The 24,280-nt window shown below is 40.8% G+C and overlaps 1 long non-coding RNA gene and 1 pseudogene across 2 annotated transcripts; both read right to left on the bottom strand.

Annotated features, from left to right (window-relative positions):
* Window positions 1-543: 543 nt before the first annotated feature.
* On the bottom strand, window positions 544-23,460 carry LOC134757458 (uncharacterized). 2 transcript variants are annotated; one of them, XR_010131444.1, is made up of 3 exons: window positions 23,327-23,460; window positions 22,336-22,463; window positions 544-1,606 (listed from the first exon to the last, which is right to left on the bottom strand). It is a non-coding gene; the product is annotated as an uncharacterized lncRNA (long non-coding RNA). The 2 variants fall into 2 exon arrangements; XR_010131443.1 differs by having other exon boundaries at window positions 22,374-22,463.
* On the bottom strand, window positions 16,854-17,706 carry LOC134757439 (formin-2-like; annotated as a pseudogene).
* Window positions 23,461-24,280: the final 820 nt, after the last annotated feature.

The following is a 24,280-nucleotide window of genomic DNA, read 5'->3' as shown; positions in this document are numbered from 1 at the left end:
GGGCAGGAAGGACACTGCCTCCTCAGTCTCCCACTAGGGAACTTGTGATTCTTGTCCCCTGATGTCAGAATTCCTTGTCATGTTTGTTTTGTCTCCAAGGGAAGGGTTTGAATTTCAGAATTTAAGGCTAGAGTGGGCCTCGTGCAGTTAACATTAACCCTCTCTCTCCTTCGCTGGCCGAGGTGAGGTCCAGGACCATGTAGTTCTGACGTCCACTCTCTCGGGGGATCACCAGTTCGCCCATCTCACCCGGCAAGCTGGGCCCTAGTTTGGCGACAGGCATCTTCCACCCACCTGGGAGGCAGGGTTCAACACTCTGCCTCTGACCTTGTTTCCTTCTTCTGCCACCTGCTTAGGCAACCAGAAGGGGTTGTCCAGCCAGCACCTGGGCTTTAGCGCTCCTCAAGCAGGTGGAGGAAGTTTCAGGCACCTGGCTCCTCAGGTGTCTGCCATCCAGGTGCTCTTCAGGCTTGCCCAGCAGAGCTCTCTTGATCCAGCTAGAACTGACCAGAACTGACTCACTCAGGAATGTGTAGACTTTGGCATCAGGGGCTGCTTTAATTTGCACAATTTCCAAATACCCCTTTTTTCTTCTTTTTCTGATGAGTCATCTCCCTAGACTTGCATTTTAAAGAGATAGATAGTTATCAGGTTCCAGAGAAGACGTGGTAGAACATTTATATCTCAAAGACACAGAGCTGAGACTTCAGGTTTAGATATTATAATTTGCCTAAACCAAAAAGGAAGGTGTAGGTAAAGTTCTAGTCAAGACAGGATGGCCAGGAAAAACACCTTAAACCAAGGGATGGCTTGCTTTGCTGATTTAAGCCAATGGCTTCTTTATCATAAGACTTCCCAGTGATTTAGTCCTCCCTCTCTTCCAGTGCACAGAGACATACCCCTCCTTACAAATTAAAAATGTTCTTTATAGATGGAAATTTATTTTACAAAAATGTTTCAAAATAACCAGATGAAAATCATCCTTATGCCAGAAAGACTTTATTTTTTTATTACTAGAAATGAAACAGTAAGTATTTGTTGTATTGACATACTTAGGCTTAGACCTATGTTTAACAAGAAAGCCTAATAATAGCACTGTGGTTAGACTCTAGCCTATTTTTCCAAACCATCATTTTATTATTAAGGAAACAAAGGATCAAATATCTTTCATTCATCTGATATGATCCTTTAAAACACATTCCACCAATAAGTCCTATTTGGAACAGCTGAAAATCTTTTAATAAAACTTTTTAAAGATGAGCTCATGGCTTAGTGTAAATTTCACAAGCTTAATTAGGTCAAGTGGAAGGAACTCAGATGAGTAGTTGCCCAATCAGAGCCCATTATTTGTAAGTCATCAGCCCCCTCCATGACCTTAAAACTCCACTCTGACCTAATTATTGCAAACCTATACACAACAAAGTGAAAGGATTAATTTTCATTCATCAACCTCTCAATCCCAGATTTTCAAAGAAAAAACCTGTGTAAGGAATACTTACCGAAACCACACAGGAAAATTAGAGCCTGCATACTTAAGAGTCAAATTTGTTCCACTACAGCCAGGTCGCATACAGTTACATCATTTGGTTCTTCATACACTCTAGAACTGACCAGGACAGAGTTTAGCATAGAAAAACTGTAAGAAATAGGTTCTGAAACATAGAAATTGCAAAGTTCAAAAGGCTATGAAAAATACTAATGTAAATGAGACTTCCCTCCCTTTGTTTTAAATAAATAGACCCATCAGAGAAATGCAAATCAAAACCACAATGAGATACCATCTCACACCAGTTAGAATGGTGATAATTAAAAAGTCAGGAAACAACAGGTGCTGCCCAGGATGTGGAGAAATAGGAACACTTTCACACTGTTGGTGGGACTGTAAACTAGTTCAACCATTGTGGAAGACAGTGTGGCCATTCCTCAGGGATCTAGAACTAGAAATACCATTTGACCCAGCCATCCCACTACTGGGTATATACCCAAAGGATTATAAATCATGCTGCTATAAAGACACATGCACACGTATGTTTATTGTGGCACTACTCACAATAGCAAAGACTTGGAACAAACCCAAATGTCCAAAAACGATAGACTGGATTAAGAAAATGTGGCACATATACACCATGGAATACTATGCAGCCATAAAAAATGATGAGTTCATATCCTTTGTAGGGACATGGATGAAGCTGGAAACCATCATTCTTAGCAAACTATCACAAGGACAAAAAACCAAACACCGCATGTTCTCACTCATAGATGGGAATTGAACAATGAGAACACTTGGACACAGGAAGGGGAACATCACACACCAGGGCCTGTTGTGGGGCGGGGGGAGGGGGGAGGGATAGCATTAGGAGATATGCCTAATATAAATGATGAGTTAATGGGTGCAGCACACCAACATGGCACATGTATTCATATGCAACAAACCTGCACATTGTGCATGTGTACCCTAGAATTTAAAGTATAAAAAAAAAGAAATAGATGTTCTGTAAAAATATACACAATTTTTACAGACAAATACACTTGTAAGTTGTTTTTATCTTAAAAATTGGGGATATTTCATATTTATAACTAATTATTGAGCCTTAAGTTTTCTTGGCCATTTCTAGGCTAATAAACTAAGAATCATGTAAACTAAGCCAAAGTAGAATAGACATAAAAGTCCTGAACACTTCAACTTCCTATTCTTCAAGAAGTATACTTGGCAAATCTCATTCGAGAGAGGAAAAGCTTTCCTCCACCCTCTCTTTTACAGCGCTGAGGCTTCTCATCACATTTCTATGACTTGTAGCTTAATCCATGTTACATGGTCACTGGCATTATTAGTGCTTCTCTTTTAACACTGTAGGAATTAATCAATTTGGTGGTGTATTTGATTAATTCTATCACTAGAGGATTGTAAAATTACATATATGAATACCTCACTTTAGAGGCCACTTAATTTTTTTCCAAGGTGATATTTGACTATATTTCACTTGTGTCTTAATGATTTTATAATTTAAACCCTAAATTATAAATCTAGAATTTAGAAAGTGTATTTCCTCACTGGATTACATTTTTGGAAATATTATTTTATATGTGCACAAATATTACAAAATCACTGTAGACACCTGAAAACTATATTATCTTTTGAAGGCAATATTCTACATTAAACTGCAATAACAAAATTGTTCGGTGCATTTTTTTCTAGTACATTTTGTATATATTACACGTTTAACCTTTTTTTATCCAGCAAATAATTTTTGAGTATCCACTAAGTGCTAGGTTCTGCATTACTAACTGAATTTAAAGAGGGAAATAACAGACATGGTCTCAGACAATAAAAATTAACATTAGGTCACCTATTTATATATTTTTAAATGGTAATTATGAACACTTTTTGAGATTTTTAACTAGATAACATTATAGTAACACACTTGATGTTGTTAATATTTGCCAGTGAGCAAAAAAGAAAATAAAAAGATGGTTTTATTCAATATACACTTTAAAATTGCAGGAAATAGTCAAGATTCTCTGCTTTGCAGTTGAATGTCTATGTGTTTTTCTCTGCAACTTGGCTTTTGTGGAGTGAGAGAAACAATTATTCTTCCAGCCCAATGAAGGCAGAAGAGTAACAACAAATCTAATATTTTAAATGCTTATCAAAAGATAGTAAACATATTATTTCAGAATACTGAGATCAATAAGTTGACCTAGAAAAAAAGCCAAACTGACAGTATTACTGAATAAGGAAAGGCCCAAAGAGACAAAATACTTATTATTTTGTAACCTCGGTATGACACAACTTACCCTAACTATAAAGACCCTAAATCACCAAGATGGGTGCTTATAATATGGAGAGTAAAAAAAGTCATTTCACTTTTAGCTTTTTTATTTCTCTCAGAATAAAAAGTGTATAAGGAGTTGATAAAGAAGTTGATACTATAAGTTAGTACTACAATGACAGCACTTTTCAAGAAAAGACTTTTTTCTCTCTTACAAATATCATGTTAGCAGTATTTGTTTTCTCCAGAAATAATGAGGAAATAAAAACATAAGTATGTGGGTAATTAGTGTAGTTTCTTAAAGAAATGAGTTAGGCAACAGGCTAATAATGTATACTTCGCTGGCTTTTGAATGCCAACAATCATATTCTTTATAAGGCACAGAGAAGATTTTTCTAAAGAACAAGTATGTGAACCTGAAAAGTAATCACCACTTGGTAGTGACAATATGGATAGGGTGAAGGGCGTCACCAAGAAGCAATGAAAAGATACATTTGCAGTTAAATTTGAAAACCATGATGTTTAATACATATAGTAATAAAGAATACTTTCTCCTGTTTCAAAATTATCTTAGAATTTAAGATAGAAGCTAAAATACCTAGGGATAATGATATGACTATTGAAAATTAAAAATTAAAGGACATTTTGAGTATTAGAAGTTAAGAATGAGAACTTATTACCCAATGAACAGGGGATAATTCATTATGCTCCATATCCGTTGAATTAAAAGACAGGCCCATTACCTGGATAATTTGAAAGTTTAATTTTATTTAAAAGTCTTGTTTCATTCATCAAGCTAAAGGACTAGCTCCCAGAAATATTCTAGGATTGCATATCCCCAACTCTGTAGGAAGTATAGAAAGAATGTTATAAGGGCCACCATCTGAACATTATTATGTAAATAATTTAGTACCATTCCATTTGCCTTTGTAGATTTAAAAATGTAAATGGCTTTCTCATATTAGGAAACATCATTTTTCAAAACCCAGATAAACATAGTATATTGCAAGAGAATAATTATTTTCTTTATTAAAAAAGAAATACTGGATGCTAAGTCCAAAAGACATAAATTATTTTATACTAATAACTACCAACATTTTATTCATTAAAATATAAAGGTCAAAGATTTTTAAATGATCTTTAAATGATTAATAACATGTTGATCTTTTTCTTCTTTCTGTAAACCTTTTTGAGTCCTAAAAATACTACACTATACAAGCAATATTAAATAGTATATAAACTTGGATTAAAATATTCAAATTTACTAGAATGTGGACATTGGAAAGAATGAAAATAAACAGAAGCATAAAGCAGCAGATATAAAATTAAGAAAGCAACTAAGAGTGTTTAAAGTACATATTCATCTGTAGTCTAATGTCTACCATAAACAATGACTCTTCTCAGTAAAACACAAATCGTTCATGAAGGGAAAAAGCATGTTGTATTAGAGAATATTCAACATAACTTTTTTAGTACTAACTTGTGCCTGGAGTATTATTGGTTTTTCTATTATGAACTTATGCACTTGATAATTTTTTTTCATAAAGATTGTATGTACAACTCCATTCAAAAGCAGTTTTTGGTGGGGTTTTTTTTTTTTTTTGAGACAGAATTTTGCTCTTTTCACCCAGGCTGGAGTGCAATGGTGTGAACTTGGCTCACAGCAACCTAGCAACCTTTGCCTCCCAGGTTCAGGTGATTCTCTTGCCTCAGCCTCCTGAGTGGTTAGGACTACAAGCATGTACCACCATGCCTGGCTAATTTTGTGTTTTCAGTAGAGACATGGTTTTGCCATGTTGACCAGGCTGGTCTTGAACTCCTGACCTGAGGTAATCCGCCCACCTTGGCCTCCCAAAGTGCTGGGTATGGGCAAGAGCCACCATACCCGGCCTCAAAAGCAGTTTTTGAAAGCAAACACAATATAACACTAAAGTTGAAAAATCCATGCTCACCCAAGGATGCCAGGTTTAATAAATTATTTATAGAACACTGCATCAAAAATAAGACAATAACCCAAAATATACCATTAAAGATGTATCCACTCCTACAACTAGAGATAATTAATCCATCTGGTAGCAAATGATACTTCAATCAGTTTCAGCATGTCTGAAATCTTTAAGGACAAAAGTGATAAAACATGACTTCATTCTTCATTAGACTCTTAGAACACTTGAAGGAAAATAATTTCTGAAGCACAGAGGTAAAGAGGTGTAATCTTTCAAAAAGATATTCAGTGTTCAAAATCCAAGAGTGCAATATCAGGCTGGGTGCGGTGGCTTTTGCCTGTAATCCCAGCGCTTTGGGAGACCATGGTGGGTGGATCACCTGAGGTCAGGAGTTCGAGACCAGCCTGGACAACAGGGTGAAACTCTGACTGTACTAAAAATACAAAAATTAGCCAGGCATGGTGGTGTGCACCTGTAGTCCTAGCTACTTGGGGGGCTGAGACAGGAGAATCGCTTGAACCTGGGAGGTGGAGGTTGCAGCGAATCGAGATCATGCCACCTCACTCCAGCATCAGTAACAGAATGAGATTCCATCTCAAAAAAAAAAAAAAAGAGTGTAATATCATATCGGTATACACAGATAATATACTGAATGAAACAAATAGAATAATTTGAAGAGGTATCTTGATGAACAAGGAGTCATTAGAAAGGTTGTATTCATGTCTTTGAAGGAACTTTGCAATGTGAGAAATTAATACTTTGACTACTATACTAAAAGTTTATTGCTAACATGTATTGAGTTATTAACGTGTGTTAGGCAGAGTACCATATAATTTGCAAGTGTTATCTCATTTATTGTAGGTAAAATGTAATTTCGAACTCTGGGAGTATAAACGAATTAGATAGAATACAATTCTATTTAAATTGCTATCAGTAAATCGGTATCTAGGAACAGGGTGATGCAGTGCCCAAGTTTTCTATTCTTACTAAATGTTGTGTTTCATTTTCAATGTTTTCTTGGATATTGCTCTTTTTTGGCGACTTTGATTTTTTTTATTTTAGAAAACTAATAAATGGACTCTTCTTGGTACTGACTCTTGGGTTTTATAGAAGAAAAAGCAATTAAATTCTGTACATTTACCTTTACCTAATTTTTTCTCTTTTAAATTTACTTTGACATATAATAAATGTACATGTTATGGGGTACAGAGTGATATTTTGATATATTTATGCAATGCATAAAGATCAAGTCACAGTCATTATCATATCCATTACCTAAATCATGTATTATTTCTTTGCAGTGAGAATATTCAAAATCTTTTATTTTAGTTATTTGAAAACACACAATAAATTCCCGTTAACTACAGTCACCCAACAGTGCTGTAGAGAACTAGAACTTCTTCCTTCTCTCCAGCTATAATTTTGTATGTATTAACCACATTTTTCTTATACTCTTCTTTCTCCTACTCTTTCCAGGATATGGTAACCAAAACTCTACTATCTACTTCTACGAGATTAAAAATTTTAGCTTCCATACATAAGTGAGAACACGTAGTTATGTGGTGTTTATGTTTCTATGCCAGGCTTATTTCACCTAACATAATGCCCTCCACTTGCATTCTTGTTGCCACAAATAACAGGATTTTGTTCTTTATTATGACTAAATAATATTCCATTATATATGTATGTCACATTTCTTTATCCATTCATCTGTTGATGGACACTTTTGTTGATTCCATATCTTGGCTATTGTGAATAGTGTTGTAATAAACATGCAGGTGCAGGTAACTCTTTGATATACTGATTTTCTTTCCTTTGGATATATACTGAAAACCATATGATCAAATTAATAAACACAATAAAAGCATTTGGCAAAATTAAATATTCTTACATGACAAAAAACCTCTTAACAATTTAGTATAGAAAATATATGCCTTAACACAGAAGGACATAAAGGACAAATCTACAGCTAAGATCATACTGAGTGTGGAAAAGGTGAAAGATTTTACCGTGAACAAGAAAAAGATTTTACTGTAACAAGAAAAGGATGCCTATTTTCACCAATCATATTTCACATAGTGAAAGTCTTAGCCAGGACAATTAGGTGAGAGAAAGAAATAAAGGATATCTGAATTGGAAAGGAGACAGTCAAATTGTCCTTGTTTAAAGACAACGTGATCTTATACATGGAAAAAAATAAGATGCTACCAAAAGCTTCTTAGGGTGATACATGAAATTAATAAAGTTGCAGGATATAAATCAACATACAAACATCAGTAGCATTTCTCTATATTGATAGTAAACTAGCTGAAACAAGAAATTAAGAAAGCAATTCCTTTTACAATAGCTACAAAAATGTACTTAGAAATAAATTTAACCAAGGAAGTAAAAGATTTCTACAACAAAAATGACAAATATTAATGAAAGAAATTAAAGAAAACACAAAAAAGGAAAGACATCCACGTTTATAGATTGAAATAACTAATATTCTTAAAATGACCCACTATCCTATGTGATTTACAAATTTAGTACAATCACTAGCTTGTATTTTTAAAAGCACCTTTGCTGCATATTCTTAAGATATTCAATGACAATGCCTGGATTTAAGTTTGAGGTATTATTATATCTATTTTATATTGGGCACAATATAATGTTATCAGAGGTAACGGTTTTGATTGGTCCTAGGTCATACAGTAGTATATACATTGTGATTTATAGACGTTATCTTTTAATACTCAGGCATTTAGAAAGTTCATTTAGACAAAGTTATAAAAACTTGCCTTCCTTTCTGCCTATATCACCTAAAAATCCTAATTTAAGAGGTAATAACATTTTTTATTTGATATACAATTTATCAACACAATAAAAATCTAACAATTATCATGTGCAGAGTGTGAAAATCTCATCAGATTAAGGAACGCAAAGACATCTTTTTCATATTTCGAATGTAAAACTCTTTTGGAAACTTATCTTTAGAAACAGTTAAAAACATTTTTTCATTAGTTTTTCATGTAAAATTGTGACAACCAGCATGAAATAACCGTCATCACAGAAGCATGGTATATTTGATTCCAAAACATATTCTTTGTAAGTTTTAATATATTTATGTATTATTTATACTTACATTGTAACCCATAATGTAGATATTTTTCCTTCAACTCTTAAGAATATTCTTAAATAATAAAATTAAAATGAATTATAATTTTTGTTGGTTGGGAAAAAGAATAGACACACACGTGACAGTGTATCACTTCACCTCATCATTTCATCTCATCATTTCATCTCATTTCATCATTTCATCTCATCATTTCATCTCATTTTATCTCATCATATCATCTCATCATTTCATCAAATCTCATCTCATTTCCATTTCATTTTCATTATTTCATTTCACTATTTCATTTAATTTCATCTAATTTCATTTATTTCATTATGTCACTTCATATCATCTCATTTCATCTCATCATTTTTCATATCATTTTTCATCTCATCATTTCATCTCAATTCATTTCATCTCATCATTTCATCTCCTCATCTCATCATTTCCTCCTTTCATTTTAACATTTCATCTCATCATTTCTTCTCATCTCATTTCAATTTCATTTCATTATTTCATTTCATCTCATTTCATTATTTCACCTAATTTCATTATTTCATCTCATCTCATCTCAATTCATCTCATCTCATTTCATCTCATCATTTCATCTCATCATTTTTCATCTCATCATTTTTCATCTCATTTAATCTCATTTCATTTCATTTTGTCTCATCATTTCAGCTCATCATTTCATCTCACCACATCTCTTCATTTCATCATTTCATTTCAACATTTCATCGTTTCATCTCATCTCATCTTTCAATTTCATTTCAATATCATTTCATTTCATTTCATCTCATTTCATTATTTCATTATTTCATTTCATCTCATTTCAATTCATCTCATCATTTCATCTCATCATTTTTATCTCATCATTTTTCATCTCATCATTTCATCTCATCATCTCATCTCATCATTTCATCATTTCATCATTTCATCTCATTTCTTCTCATCAATTCATCTCATCAGTTTAACTCATTTCGTCTCATCTCAATTTCATTATTTCATTTCATTTCACTTTATTTCATTTCATCTCATCTCATCATTTCATCTCATCTTACCTCATTTCATCTCATCATTTCTTCTCAACTCATCTCATCATTTCATCATTTCATCTCATTTCATCTCATTTCATCTCATCTCACCTCATCTCATTTCATCTCATCTCATCATTTCATCTCATCCTTTCATTTCATCTCATCATTTCATCTCCTTTCGTCTCATCTCACCTCAGCATTTCATCATTTCATCTCATCATTTCTTATTTCATCTCATTTCATTACATCTCATCATTACATCTCAACTCATCTCATCATTTCATCTCATCATTGCATCTCATCATTCATCTCATTTCATCTCATCTCATCATTTCATCATTTAATTTCATCATCTCATTTAATTTCACCTCATTTCATTATTTCATTTCATTTCTTCATTTCATTATGTCATTTCATTTCATCTCATTACATTTCATCTAATTTTATCCCATCATTTCATTTCATCTCATTTCATCTCATCTTTTCATCTCATCATTTCATCTCATCATCTCATCAACTCATTTCATCTTATCATTTCATCATTTCATCTCATCATTTCATCTCATCTCATATCTTCTCATCTCATTTCAATTTCATTATTTCATTTCATTATTTCATGTCGTGTCATCTCATCATTTCATCTCATCACATCTCATAAATTCATCATTTTATTTCATCATTTCATCTTATCATTTCATCTCGTCTCATTTCAATTTTATTTCAATTTCATTTTATTTCATTATTTCATATCATTTCATCTCATTATTTCATTATTTCATTTCATTTCATCTCATCATTTCATCTCATCATTTCGTCTCATCATCTCCTCTTATCTCATCATTTCATCTCATCATTCATCTCATCATTTCATATCATTTCATATCATTTTATCTCACCATTTCATTTCATCTCCTCATCCTTTCATCTCATTTCATCATTACATCTTATTTCATCTCATTTTATGTCATTTCATGTCATCATTTCATCACATCTCATCTCATCTCATCTTTTCAACTCATCATTTCATCTCATTTCATCTCATCATTTCAACTCATTGCATCTCATCTCATCATTTCCATTTCATTATTCCATTTCATCATTTCATTTCATTATTTCACTTCATTATGTCATTTCATCTCATCACATTTCATCTCATCTCATTTCATCTCCTCTCATTTCATCTCATCATTTCATCTCATTTCATCTCATTATTTCATCTGATTTCATGTCATCATATCATGTCATCATTTCATCTCATTTCATCACATCTCATCTCATCATTTAATCTCATCATTTAATCTCATTTCACCTCATCATTTCATCTCATCTCATCATTTCATCATTTCGTCTCATCATTTATTTCATCTCATTTTATCTCATCATTTCATCTCATCTCATCTCAATTCAATTTCCTTTCATTATTTCATTTCATCTCATTCATTTCATCTCATTTCATTACATCTCATCATTACATCTCATCTCATCTCATCATTTCATTTCATCTCATCATTGCATCTCATCATTTCATCTCATCTCATCATTTCCATTTCATTTCATCATTTACTTTCATCATCATTTAATTTCACCTCATTTCATTATTTCATTTTTTCATTTCATTAAGTCATTTCATCTCATTACGTTTCATCTAATTTCATTTCATCTAATTTCATCTCATCATTTCATTTCATCTCATCATTTCATCTCATCTTTTCATCTCATCATTTCATCTCATCATCTCATCAACTCATTTCATCTTATCGTTTCATCATTTCATCTCATCATTTCATCTCATCTCGTATCTTCTCATCTCATTTCAATTTCATTTCATTATTTCATTTCATTATTTCATGTCATGTCATCTCATCATTCCATCTCATCACATCTCATTTCATCATTTTATTTCATCATTTCATCTTATCATTTCATCTCATCTCATTTCAATTTTATTTCAATTTCATTTTATTTCATTATTTCATATCATTTCATCTCATTATTTCATTTCATTTCATTTCATCTCATCAGTTCATCTCACCATTTCATCTCATCTCGTATCTTCTCATCTCCTTTCAATTTCATTTCATTATTTCATGTCATGTCATCTCATTTCATCTCATCACATCTCTTCATTTCATCATTTTATTTCACCATTTCATCTAATCATTTCATCTCATCACATCTCTTCATTTCATCATTTTATTTCACCATTTCATCTAATCATTTCATCTCATCTCATTTCAATTTTATTTCAATTTCATTTTATTTCATTTCATATCATTTCATCTCATTATTTCATTATTTCATTTCATTTCATCTCATCATTTCATCTCATTTCATCTCATCATTTCAACTCATTGCATCTCATCTCATCATTTCCATTTCATTATTCCATTTCATCATTTCATTTCATTATTTCATTTCATTATGTCATTTCATCTCATCTCATTTCATCTCATCTCATCATTTCATCTCATTTCATCTCATTATTTCATCTGATTTCATGTCATCATATCATGTCATCATTTCATCTCATTTCATCACATCTCATCTCATCATTTAATCTCACTTCATCTCATTTCATCTCATCTCATCATTTCGTCTCATCATTTCTTATTTCATCTCATTTTATCTCATCATTTCATCTCATCTCATCTCAATTCAATTTCCTTTCATTATTTCATTTCATCTCACTCATTACATCTCATTTCATTACATCTCATCATTACATCTCATCTCATCTCATCATTTCATTTCATCTCATCATTGCATCTCATCATTTCATCTCATCTCATCATTTCCATTTCATTTCATCATTTAATTTCATCATCTCATTTAATTTCACCTCATTTCATTATTTCATTTCATTATGTCATTTCATCTCATTACATTTCATCTAATTTCATTTCATCTAATTTCATCTCATCATTTCATTTCATCTCATTTCATCTCACCTTTTCATCTCATCATATCATATCATCTCACTAACTCATTTCATCTTATCGTTTCATCATTTCATCTCATCATTTCATCTCCTCATTTCATCTCATCTCGTATCTTCTCATCTCATTTCAATTTCATTTCATTATTTCATTTCATTATTTCATGTCGTCATCTCATCATTTCATCTCATCACATCTCATCATTTCATCATTTTATTTCATCATTTCATCTTATTTCATCTCATCTCATTTCAATCTTATTTCAATTTCATTTTATTTCATTATTTCAGATCATTTCATCTCATTATTTCATTATTTCATTTCATTTCATCTCATCATTTCATCTCATCATTTCATCTCATCATTTCGTCTCATCATCTCCTCTTATCTCATCATTTCATCTCATCATTCATCTCATCATTTCATATCATTTCATATCATCACTTTATCTCACCATTTCATTTCAACTCATCTCATCATTTCATCTCATTTCATCATTACATCTTATTTCATCTCATTTTATGTCATTTCATGTCATCATTTCATCACATCTCATCTCATCTTTTCATCTCATCATTTCATCTCATTTCATCTCATCATTTCAACTCATTGCATCTCATCTCATCATTTCCATTTCATTATTCCATTTCATCATTTCATTCATTTCATTATGTCATTTCATCTCATCACATTTCATCTCATCTCATCTCATCATTTCATCTCATCATTTCATCTGATTTCATGTCATCATATCATGTCATCATTTCATCTCATTTCAGCACATCTCATCTCATCATTTAGTCTCATCATTTAATCTCATTTCATCTCATCATTTCATCTCATCTCATCATTTCATCATTTCATCTCATCATTTCTTATTTCATCTCATTTTATCTCATCATTTCATCTCATCTCATCTCAATTCAATTTCCTTTCATTATTTCATTTCATTACATCTCATCATTACATCTCATCTCATCTCATCATTTCATCATTTCATCTCATCATTGCATCTCATCATCTCATCATTTCATCTCATCTCATCATTTCCATTTCATTTCCATTTCATTATTTCATTTCATCATTTAATTTCATCATCTCATTTAATTTCACCTCATTTCATTATTTCATTTCATTTTTTCATTTCATTATGTCATTTCATTTCATCTCATTACATTTCATCTAATTTCATCTAATTTCATCTCATCATTTCATTTCATCTCATTTCATCTCATCTTTTCATCTCATCATTTCATCTCATCATCTCATCAGCTCATTTCATCTTATCATCTCATCATTTCATCTCATCACATCTCATCATTTCATCATTTTATTTCATCATTTCATCTTATCATTTCATCTCATCTCATTTCAATTTCATTTCAATTTCATTTTATTTCATTATTTCATATCATTTCATCTCATTATTTCATTATTTCATTTCATTTCATCTCATCTCATCAGTTCATCTCATCATTTCATCTCATTTCATCTCATCATCTCCTCTTATCTCATCATTTCATCTCATCATTCATCTCATCATTTCATCTCATCATTTCATATCATCATTTCATATCATCACTTTATCTCACCATTTCTTTTCATCTCATCTCATCATTTCATCTCATTTCATTCATTACATCTTATTTCATCTCATTTTATGTCATTTCATGTCATCATTTCACCACATCTCGTCTCATCTCATCTTTTCATCTCATCATTTCATCTCATTTCATCTCATCATTTCAACTCATTGCATCTCATCTCGTCATTTCCATTTCATTATTCCATTTCATCATTTCATTTCATTATGTCATTTCATCTCATCACATTTCATCTCATCTCATTTCATCTCATCTCATCATTTCATCTCATCGTTTCATCTCATTTCATCTCATTATTTCATCTGATTTCATGTCATCATATCATGACATCATTTCATCTCATTTCATCACATCTCATCTCATCATTTAATCTCATCATTTAATCTCATTTCATCTCATTTCTTCTCATCTCATCATTGCCATTTCATTATTTCATCATTACATTTCATAATTTCCTTTCATTATTTCATTTCATTTCATCTCATTTCATTATTTCATCTCATTTTTCATCTCATTTTTCATCTCATTTCATCTCATCATTTCATCTCATCATTTCGTCTTATCATCTCATCTTATTTCATCATTTCATCTTATCGTTCATCTCATTTCATCTCATCATTTTATCTCATTATATCTCATCTCATCTCAATTTCATTATTTCATATCATTTCATTATTTCATTTCATCTCATCATTTCTTCTCATTTCATCTCGTTTCATCTCATCATTTCATCCATCATCTCATTTCATCTCATCTCATCTCCTTTCAATTTCTTTTCAATTTTGTCATTTTATCTCATCATTTCATCTCACCATTTCATCTCAAAATTTCATCTCATCATTTCATCTCAGCATTTCATCATTTCATCTCATCATTTCATCTCATCTCAAGTAATCTTATCATTTCATCTAAGTGAAATGATGTAATGGAATCATGAAATGAAATGGATAGGTTGCCCTCAGTGATGTTAAATTTAAAAATTGTTTGCTTTCATGTATTCATTTTTATATTTACATGTATTTATATTTATATTTACTTATATTTCTTTTTACTTATTTTTATTTATATTTTTACTTATTTATTGGTAGACAAGGTCCTGTTCTGTGGCCTAGGCTGGAATGCAGTGGTGCATTCACAGTTCACTGCAGCCTCGAGCAAACCTCCCACCTTAGCCTCCCAGGTAGCTGGGACCCCAGGTGCGCACCACCACACCTGGTTAATATTTTATTATTTGTAGAGATGGAGTCTTGCGATGCTGCCCAGGCTGGTCTCAAACTCCTGGGCTCAAGCAGTCCTCCTGCCTTCGCAACCCAAAATGCTGGGATTACAGATATGAGCCACAGTGCCCATCCTATTTATTTACTTATTTATTTACTTAATAAAGAAAAGGTCTCAATATGTTGCCCAGGCTGGTCAACTCCTGGACTCAAATGGTTCTCCAAACTTGGCCTCTCAAAATGTTGGGATTACAGGTATGAGCCACCATGCCTGGCCTAAAAATAGTATTATATTTTTGCATTATATAATTTTCAATTAAGTAATATGAATATTCTGTACAGGAAATATGCCCTTAATTACATAGGAATAAACATTTGTTACACTGAGAAAAATCTAATAGAGCTACAAATAAAAATTAATTTGGAGAGGTCATTAGATACTCATACGTTCTTATGTTTATATATTCTTTCATATATTCATATATTCTTTTATCAGTATCAATGGCTTGCAGTTATGTGTACAAAACCATGACCTACATGTAATACAACTAATAACAAGCACTTACACTTCAAGGCATATTATATACAAAGCTTTAACTTCTCATCTTCAGATTTTGTTTTTTTTCTTTCTGTTTTGGCAGATACTATGAACACAACATTCAACTCACAGACACTATGGAGCCCTTACTAAGCATAAAGTACTGTGAAAGGCCAGGGCTAGGACAGAACTGAGACAGGGCCAGGGATAGGACAGAACCAGAGCAGGGTCATGGCCAGAGAAAAACCAGGGGCAGGGTCACAGCCAGGGACATAAGAGGACCAAGGCCAGGGCCAGAAGTAGGGCAGAACCAGGGCCAGGGCCATGGCAGGATCAGGGCCAGCAGAAGGCCAGGGCAGGGCTAGGGTAGCACAGGGCCAAGGCAGGGCAGGGTCAGTGTAGAGCAAGGAACGGGCCAGGGTATGGCAGGGCAGGGACAGGGAGGTCCAGGGCCAGAGTCAGGTCCAGGACATGGACAGGGCAGGGCCAGAAACATGGCAGGACCAGAAAGGGGAAAGGGCAAGGGCAAGACCAGAGAAGGACCACAGTAAAAACATGGCCAGGGAGGGTCCAGGGCAAGGGCAAGGCCAGGGCAGAACCAGAGCCAGGGCATGCCAAAGGCAGGGCCAGGTCAGGGCAAGGCCAGGGTAGGGCAGGGCCAGTGTAGGGTGAGGGTAGGGCCAGGGCAAGTTCATGGCCAGGGCAGGACTAAGATAGCACAGGGCCAAGGTCAAGGCCCTGTACTAAGATAGCACAGGGCCAGGGCAGGGCCAAAGGAGGGGCCAGGCCCAAGCATGGCCAGTGTGGGGCCTGGGGATTGTCAGGGCCAGGGCCAGGGTCAAGGCTGAGCCAGGAACAGGGCCAGAGCAAGGGCAGGGCCAGGGAGAAGGCAGAACCAGAGAGGATCCAGAGAAAGGGCAGGGCCAGGGCAGAACCAGGACCAGGATAAGGCAAAGCCAAGGCCAGGGCAGGGCAAGGCCAGGGCAGGGCAAGACCAGGGAAGGGCAAGGCCAGGGTAGAAATGGCCAGTGTACGGCCAGGCCAGGGTAGGAAAAGGCCACGGTAGGGCCAAGGCCAAGGCGGGGCAGGGCTAGGGTAGCACAGGTCATGGCCAAAAACAGGGCAGGGCCATAGCAGTGGCAGGACTAGCAACAGGGCCAGGGTAAGTGCTGGACCAGAGCATGGTGGGGACAATACAGGGCCAGGACAGATAATGGCAAGGCAGGTCCAGGGTCATTTCATGGACTCGGTAGGCCTGGGGTCAGGCCAGGGCAGGGAAAGGGCAAGGCCAGGGAGAAGGCAGGGCCAGGGCCAAGGCACTGCCAGGGCAGGGCAGGACCAGTGCAGGGTGAGGGAAAGGCCAGGGCATGGAAGGGCAGGGCAGGACCAAGGAAGGGCCAGGAGAGTGCCACGGCAGGGTCAAGGCCAGAACAAGGGTACGGCTGGGGTCAGAAATATGGTAGGGCAAGGGCTGGGCCCAGGCTGGGACATGCAGGGCAGAGCATGGCCTGTGCAAGGCAGGGCCAGAGCCAGGCCATAGAGATGGGAGGGCAACACCAAGGCAGAGTCAGTGTAGATCCAGGGCTGAGCAGAGTCAGGGCAGGTACAGAGTCGAGGCAGAGCTAGGGCCCAAGCAGGGCCATGGCAGCACCAGGGCAGAAGAGGGCAGGGCAATGCACGACTGGGCCATGGCAGTGCCTGGTCAACTCTGGGGCAGGGCCAGAAGCAGGACAGGGCCAGGGCCAATGCTCAGACCAGGGACAGGGCATGACAGGAAGTGCCAGAGCAGGGCTGGGCCAATGTTGGGACAGGGCAAATCAGACCAGGACACCTCCAAGTCCAGCTCTGGCCCTGCCTTGGCCCTGGCCCCTTCCTGACCTGACCTTGTCCCTGGCCCTGCCCTATCCATGCCCTGTGTGTTTGACCAGTGTTTTATAACCAGAATCCTACAAGAAACTTAAATCAGCTCTTTTTGTGCATTTTTAGTAGAGATGGGGTTTCACAATGTTGCCCAGGCTGGTTCCAAACTCCTGAGCTCAAGCCATTTGCCTGCCTTGGCCTCCCAAAGTGCTGGGATTACAGGAGTAATCTGGCCAAGTATTTAACTTCTTTATGCCTGTTTCCTACATTTGGAAAATGGGGATGCTTTAAGTACCTAGCACACAGAATTATTGTGAGAATCAACGCCTCACATATTTACATATTGATAAAATTGTACTCATAGAGCACTACTGGAAGCAAAGATAGTATTAGTTAAAATTTAGTGATTATTTACTGCAAACAGTAATACTATTACAAACAACATAGTATAGACATTATTACCACTACTATAGTTATCTTAAAAATCTAAAATAAAAATTTTATGTAATAGCCTAATGTAATCTCTCCTGCTCTGCCCCGGCTCAGCCCTAGTGCCGGCTCTGCCCCTAGTCCTACCACATCACTGGCACTGACCCTTCCCTGGTCCTGCCGCCGACCCAGCCCTTCCCATCTTCAGGCCTTACCATGGCCCTACCCTGGTCCTGACCCTGGCCCTACCCCAGAGAAGGGGTATGGCAGAGCCAGGGAAGGGCCGGGGCAAATAAGGGACAGGACACATCCAAATCCAGGAAAGGGCCAGGGCCATGACAGAGCCAGGGCGAGTCCTTGGCAGGGCCAAGTTCCAGGGCAGGGCCAGGAAAGGGTCATGGCAGGGTCACTGTATGGCCAAGGTCCAGGCCAAAGCCAAGGCAGGGGCAGGGGCAGGCCCGCATAAGGGCAGGACCAGAGCCAGTGATACGGCAGGGCCAGGGCTGTGCCAGGACAGAACAAGAGCAGAGCAGGGCAGGACCAGAGCCAGGCCGTAGAGAGAGTAGGGCAAATGCCAAGCCAAGGCCAGGGTAGTGCCAGGGCTGAGGCAAGGTCAGGGAAGGTCCAGGGCTGAGTCAAGGCTGGAACCAAGACAGGGGCAAAGGCCGGGGCAGATCTAGGGCACAAGCAGGGCAGGCTAGGGCAGGGCAATGGCAAGACCAGGCCATGGCAGGGCCAGCCCAGGATAGAACAGGGCACAGGCAGGGCGGGGCCAGGGCCACGGCTGGGGCAGGACAAGGACCAGTACCGGGGTCCAGGCCAGGGCAAAGGTATGGCCAGGGCAGAGGTAGGGCCAGAACCAGGGTCTGGGTAGGACCAAGGAGGGTCCATTGCAGGGCCAGGGTTCAGACCAGGGCCAGAACAGGGCTGGGACAGGGCCAGGGCCAGGACCAGGAAAGGGCAATGTCAGGATAAGAGCCATGGCAGGACCAGCAATGGGGCTAGGGTCAGGACAGGGACAGGGACAGAGACAGGGTCAGGGCTAGGGCCAGAATAGCATGCCAGGGTAGAGCCAGGCCAAATTAGGGCCAGGACAGGGTCAGGACCAGGGCTGGGACAGGGTATAGACTTAAGTAGCAAAGGGCCAGGGCCAGGGTCCATGCCAGTGACAGCGCTGGTCCAGGGCAGAGGCAGGGCCATGGCCAGGTCAAGGACAAGGCTGGGGCAGGGCCAAGGTCTGGGTCAGGGTCAGCACAAGACCAGGACAGAGCCAGGAGAGGGACAGGGCCATGGTAGGGCCAGGTTAAATCAGGGACAAGACACCTGCAAATCCAATTCCGGGCCAGGGTCAGGGCAGGGCCAGTTCAGGGCCAGGGCCAAGACAGGGCCAGGGCCAGGGCTGTCAGGGTCATTGGCAGTGCCACGGCCATGGCAGGAGCAGGGGTCAATGCCAGGCCAACGCCGCAGATAGGACCAGGTATGTGCTAGGGCCAGTGTGAGGGCCAAGGCAGGGTCAGGGCAGGGCCAAAGGGAGGGCAGGGCCAGGGCAGGGTGGAGTAGGTCCAGGTTAGCACAGGGTTAAGGTAGGGCACGACCAACCAGGGCAGGTCTATGGCTGGGGCTGGGGCAGGGCCAGGGCCGGGGCAGGGCCAGAGACAGGGCAGGGCCAAGACAGTGGCAGCTCCAGGGCAGGGCCAGGGTTAGGACCACGGACATGTCCAAGGCCAGTGCCAGGGCAAGGACAAGGGCAGGGGCAGGGCCAGGGTCATCTAAGAACCAGGGACAAAGCCAGGCCCAGAGCAGGGCCAGGACAGGTACCTGGCAGGGCTAGGGTCTAGGGCAGGGCCATGGCAGGGCCAGGGCCACAGCCAGGTCTGTGCTATGGCCAGGTACAACACAGTGCACAGGTAAGGCTAGGATGAAGGCCAAGGTAGGGCCAGGGCAGGGTCAAAGCCAGGCTAGGGCCAAGGCAGGACCAGGGCCGTCAAGGCAGGGCCAGGAAAGCATAGGGCCAAGGCAGGGCAGGGCCAGGCCAGTGCCAAGACCTGGGCAGGGCCAGGGAACAGCCAGGGGAGGGCCAGGGCCAGGGCCTGGGCAGGACCAGGTTTGGGGCAGGAGCAAAACAAGGGCAAGGACAGTGCAGGATCTTGGCACAGCCAGGGTCCAGGACAGTGTCAGGGCAGGGCCAAGGCAGGGTCTGGGCCATGGTAAGACCAGCAACAGGGCTGGGGCTAGGCCAGTGACAGGACCAGAGTCAGGGCAAGGGCCAGAGCAGTGCAAGGCCAGGGTAGGGCCAGGCATTTCAGGGTCAGGGCCAGAGGAGAACCAGGGCAAGGTCTCAAGCAGGGAAGGGCCAGGGCCCGGACAGGTCCAGGGCAGGGCCATGACAGGGCCAGGGGCTGTGTTAGGGCAAGGGCAGGGCCAGAGCAAGGTAAGGGTCAGGGCCAAGGCCAGGGTACGGACAGGGCAAGAAATATGGCAGGACCAGGGGCAATGCCAAGGCCAAGGCTGGGCCAGGGCTGAGTCAGGGCAGGGCAGGGCAGGGCATGGTATGGCCAGTAGAGGACAGGACAAGAGCCGGTCCACAGAGAGAGCAGGACTGATGCCAAGAAAGAGCCAGGCTAGTGCCAAGGCTGAGGCAGTGTCAGAACATGTCCAGGGCAGGGCCGGGGCCAGGGCCAGAACTGAGCCAGGGCACAGCCAAGGCAGGGTAGGGCAGGGAAATAGCATGGCCGGGTCAGTACTGGGACAGGGCAGAGCAGGGCAAGGCAATGGTAGGGGCAGGGCAGGGACAGGCCAACAAAGAGCCATGTTATGCCGCGGCCAGGACACCTCCAAGTCCACTTCAGGGCCAGGGCTATGGCAGGACAAAGACCAGGGCCAGGGTCAGGGCCAGGTCTGTGCTAGGGCCAGCTCCAGAGCAGGGCCTAGCGAAGACTAGGGTGAGGGCCAAGGTAAGGCCAGGGCAGGGTCAAAGGCAGAGTAGGGCCAGGGCAGGGTGATGACACATCCAGAGCACAGCAGGGCAGGGTGATGGCCAGACCAGGGGCAGACCACTGCCAGCTCAGGGCCAGGGAAAGGCCAGTGCAGAGCCAGGAAAGGGTCAGGACCAGGAACAAGGCAGAGCAGGGCCAGGGCCATGGCAGAGTCAGAGCAGGTCCTTGACAGGACCAGGTTCCAGGCCAGGGCCAGGGCAGCAGCAGGGGCAGGGCCCGGATAAGGGCAGGGCCAGGGATATGGCAGGACCAGGGCTACGGCCAGGGCTAGGCCGTAGTGAGGGCAGGGCAAAAGTCGAGGCAGGGTCTGGGCAGGTCCAGGGAGTGGCCAGCACCAAGCGGGGCCGAGGCACAACCAGTGCAGGGTAAGGCAGGGCAATGGCACCACTGGGCCATGACATGGCAAGGTCAGTGCCAGGAGAGGGCAGAAAAGGCAGGCCCATGGTAGGGCCAGGGCAGGGATGGGCCAAAGCAAGACCAGGACATGTCCAAGGCCAGGTCAGGGCCAGAACAGGAGTAGGACCATGACCACTGGCAGGGCCAGTGCCATGACATGACCAGGGTCAGGACAAGGGGTAGGGCCAGAGCCAGGGCCAGAGCCAAGGTCAGGCCAGTGCAGGTTCAGGGCAGGGCCAGTGCCAGGGCAAGACCAGGGCAGGGACAGTGTAGCACAGGGCCAAGACAGGGTCAGGATGGGACCAGAGCAGGACAGGGCCGAGACAGTCCATGTAACAGTAGGGCAGGTACAGGGCAATGCAGGGCAAAGCCAGGCCCATTGCCAATGCACCAGCCTGCCCTACAAGGCTCCTACCACCTGGCCACTGCTGCAGCCCGTCCATCGCTGTAAGCCTGACCCCCAACCCTGGCTGCAGCCACCTGCCCTCCTAGCGTGGCCGCTCTCCTACCGCTCTGGCGCACTGCAGTCTCTGTCGCTGCCACCCACCCGCAGTGAGGCAAGTCGTGGTGTCGCAGGCTCTAGGTGTCTCCTCCTCCTCCTGGCACGGAGCAGCTGGGTGGGCAAAGCCAGAAAAGCCTAGAGGAAGATGTGAGGGGTGGAAGGCTTAGAGCCTCAACTTGTCATGCTGGCCACTGGGTGGCAGGGGCCAGTTTCAGCAAAGGCACTCACACCCACCCTCCAAAGTCCAGCCTCTCCTTTTGGCCCAAGCTGGCCGGGAACTGGGGTCTGGGGTGGGTGCTGGAGACACCACAGCACCCAGCTCCCCACTCCACAGGAACCATTGGGCCCACCGGGGCTGCACTCCTCGGGGAGCAGGAGAAGCAGAAAAATTCAGACCCAGCCAGCCCTCCGCACCCAGGTGCCAATTCCTGTTCCAGATGCCTCCACACACAGGGCCCTGTCCCCCATGGTGTCCCCAGGGGTGCCTGGCAGCCTCTGAGGCACAGACCCAGAGTGCACAGGCCCAAGAACCACGGTGGGTGTGGGGGCTCTGCCGTGCTCAGGATTCCCACGCAAACGCTGCGTGCCTGCCGCATTCCAGTATGACCAAGAGTGGGTCGCCCTCTGGAGTGTGGAGTCAGGGAGAGGAGAACCACTCCTTCCTTGGATGCCAACTCTGCTGACCACTGCCAGCAGTGCAGCCCCTGATAGCACCGAACTCGCCCCCGCTCCACGGCTAGTCCTGCCCTCAATAGCGCCCCCCACCTCCATCCCCCAATGCCGCCAGTAGCGTATACCTCATAGTGCCCTAACCTGTCCTCCTCCATGGGCATTGCAGCCCCAGAAAGTGCCCATAACCCACCCTCCCTGCCATGGGAAGTGCAGCCCTGTAGAGTGTTACCAACCAGTACCCCTAATGCAGGCAATGACACCCTGGATAGCACCCCCAACCCACCCCACACTGTGAAAGGTGCAGCCCTGGATAGCCCCTGTCCTACCACTCTGGTCATGCTGCAGTCTCTGTCACCGCCACCACCAACCACAGTGAGGCAAGCCAGTGGGCCACAGGCTCTAGCACCCAGCAGCCAGACATGGAGCAGCTCTCGCCGATGGCCAGCTCCTACCACTCTGACCACACTGCTGTCTCTGTGGCCATCTTCTTTGACTACAAAGGAATAAAACTAGATATTAATAAGAAGAGTAATTTTGGAAACAATACAATCACATGGAAGTTAAACACTACCTTCCTGAATAAATGACTAGTGGGTCAATGAAGATACTAAGACAGAAATTCAAAAATTTCATGAAACAAAGGGTAACGAAAACACAGGATACCAAAACTTGTTATGCAGAAAGCAGTACAAAGGCAGAGATTTACAGCTATAAGTGCCTACCATCCAAACAAAAGAAAAACTTCAAATAAACAATACATCTTAAATAACTAGTAAAGTAAGAACAAACTAAACCAAAAATAAGAAAAATAAATAAGATCGTAGCAGAAATAAAATTGAAAGGAAAAACACACAAGATGAAATGAAAAGTTGGTTTTCTGGAAAGCAAAACAAAATTGACAAACTTTTAACCAGGCTAACTAAGAAAAAAGAGACAAGATTCAAATAAATAAAATCAACAGATTAAAAAAGGGAGACATTACAACTAATACTTCAGAAATTCAAAGGATCGTAACTTGCTATTATATGCCAATAAATTGGAAAGCCTAGTAGAAATTGGCAAATTCCTAGATGCATACAACCTACTTAGGTTGAACAATGAAAACATCCAAGACCAGAACAGATTGGTAACAAGTAATGAGATTGAAGCCATCAGAAAAAGTCTCCCAGTAAAGAAAAGCCCAGGAACTGATGTCTTCACTGCTGATGGCTTCACACCAAACAATTTAATGACCTAGTACAAATCCTACTCAAACTATTTTGAAAAACAGGAGGGAATAC

This window comes from Gorilla gorilla, chromosome 18 (assembly GCF_029281585.2).
Source record: "Gorilla gorilla gorilla isolate KB3781 chromosome 18, NHGRI_mGorGor1-v2.1_pri, whole genome shotgun sequence".
Taxonomy (NCBI): Eukaryota; Metazoa; Chordata; class Mammalia; order Primates; family Hominidae; genus Gorilla; species Gorilla gorilla.
This window is presented reverse-complemented; position numbering and strand designations above follow the sequence as displayed.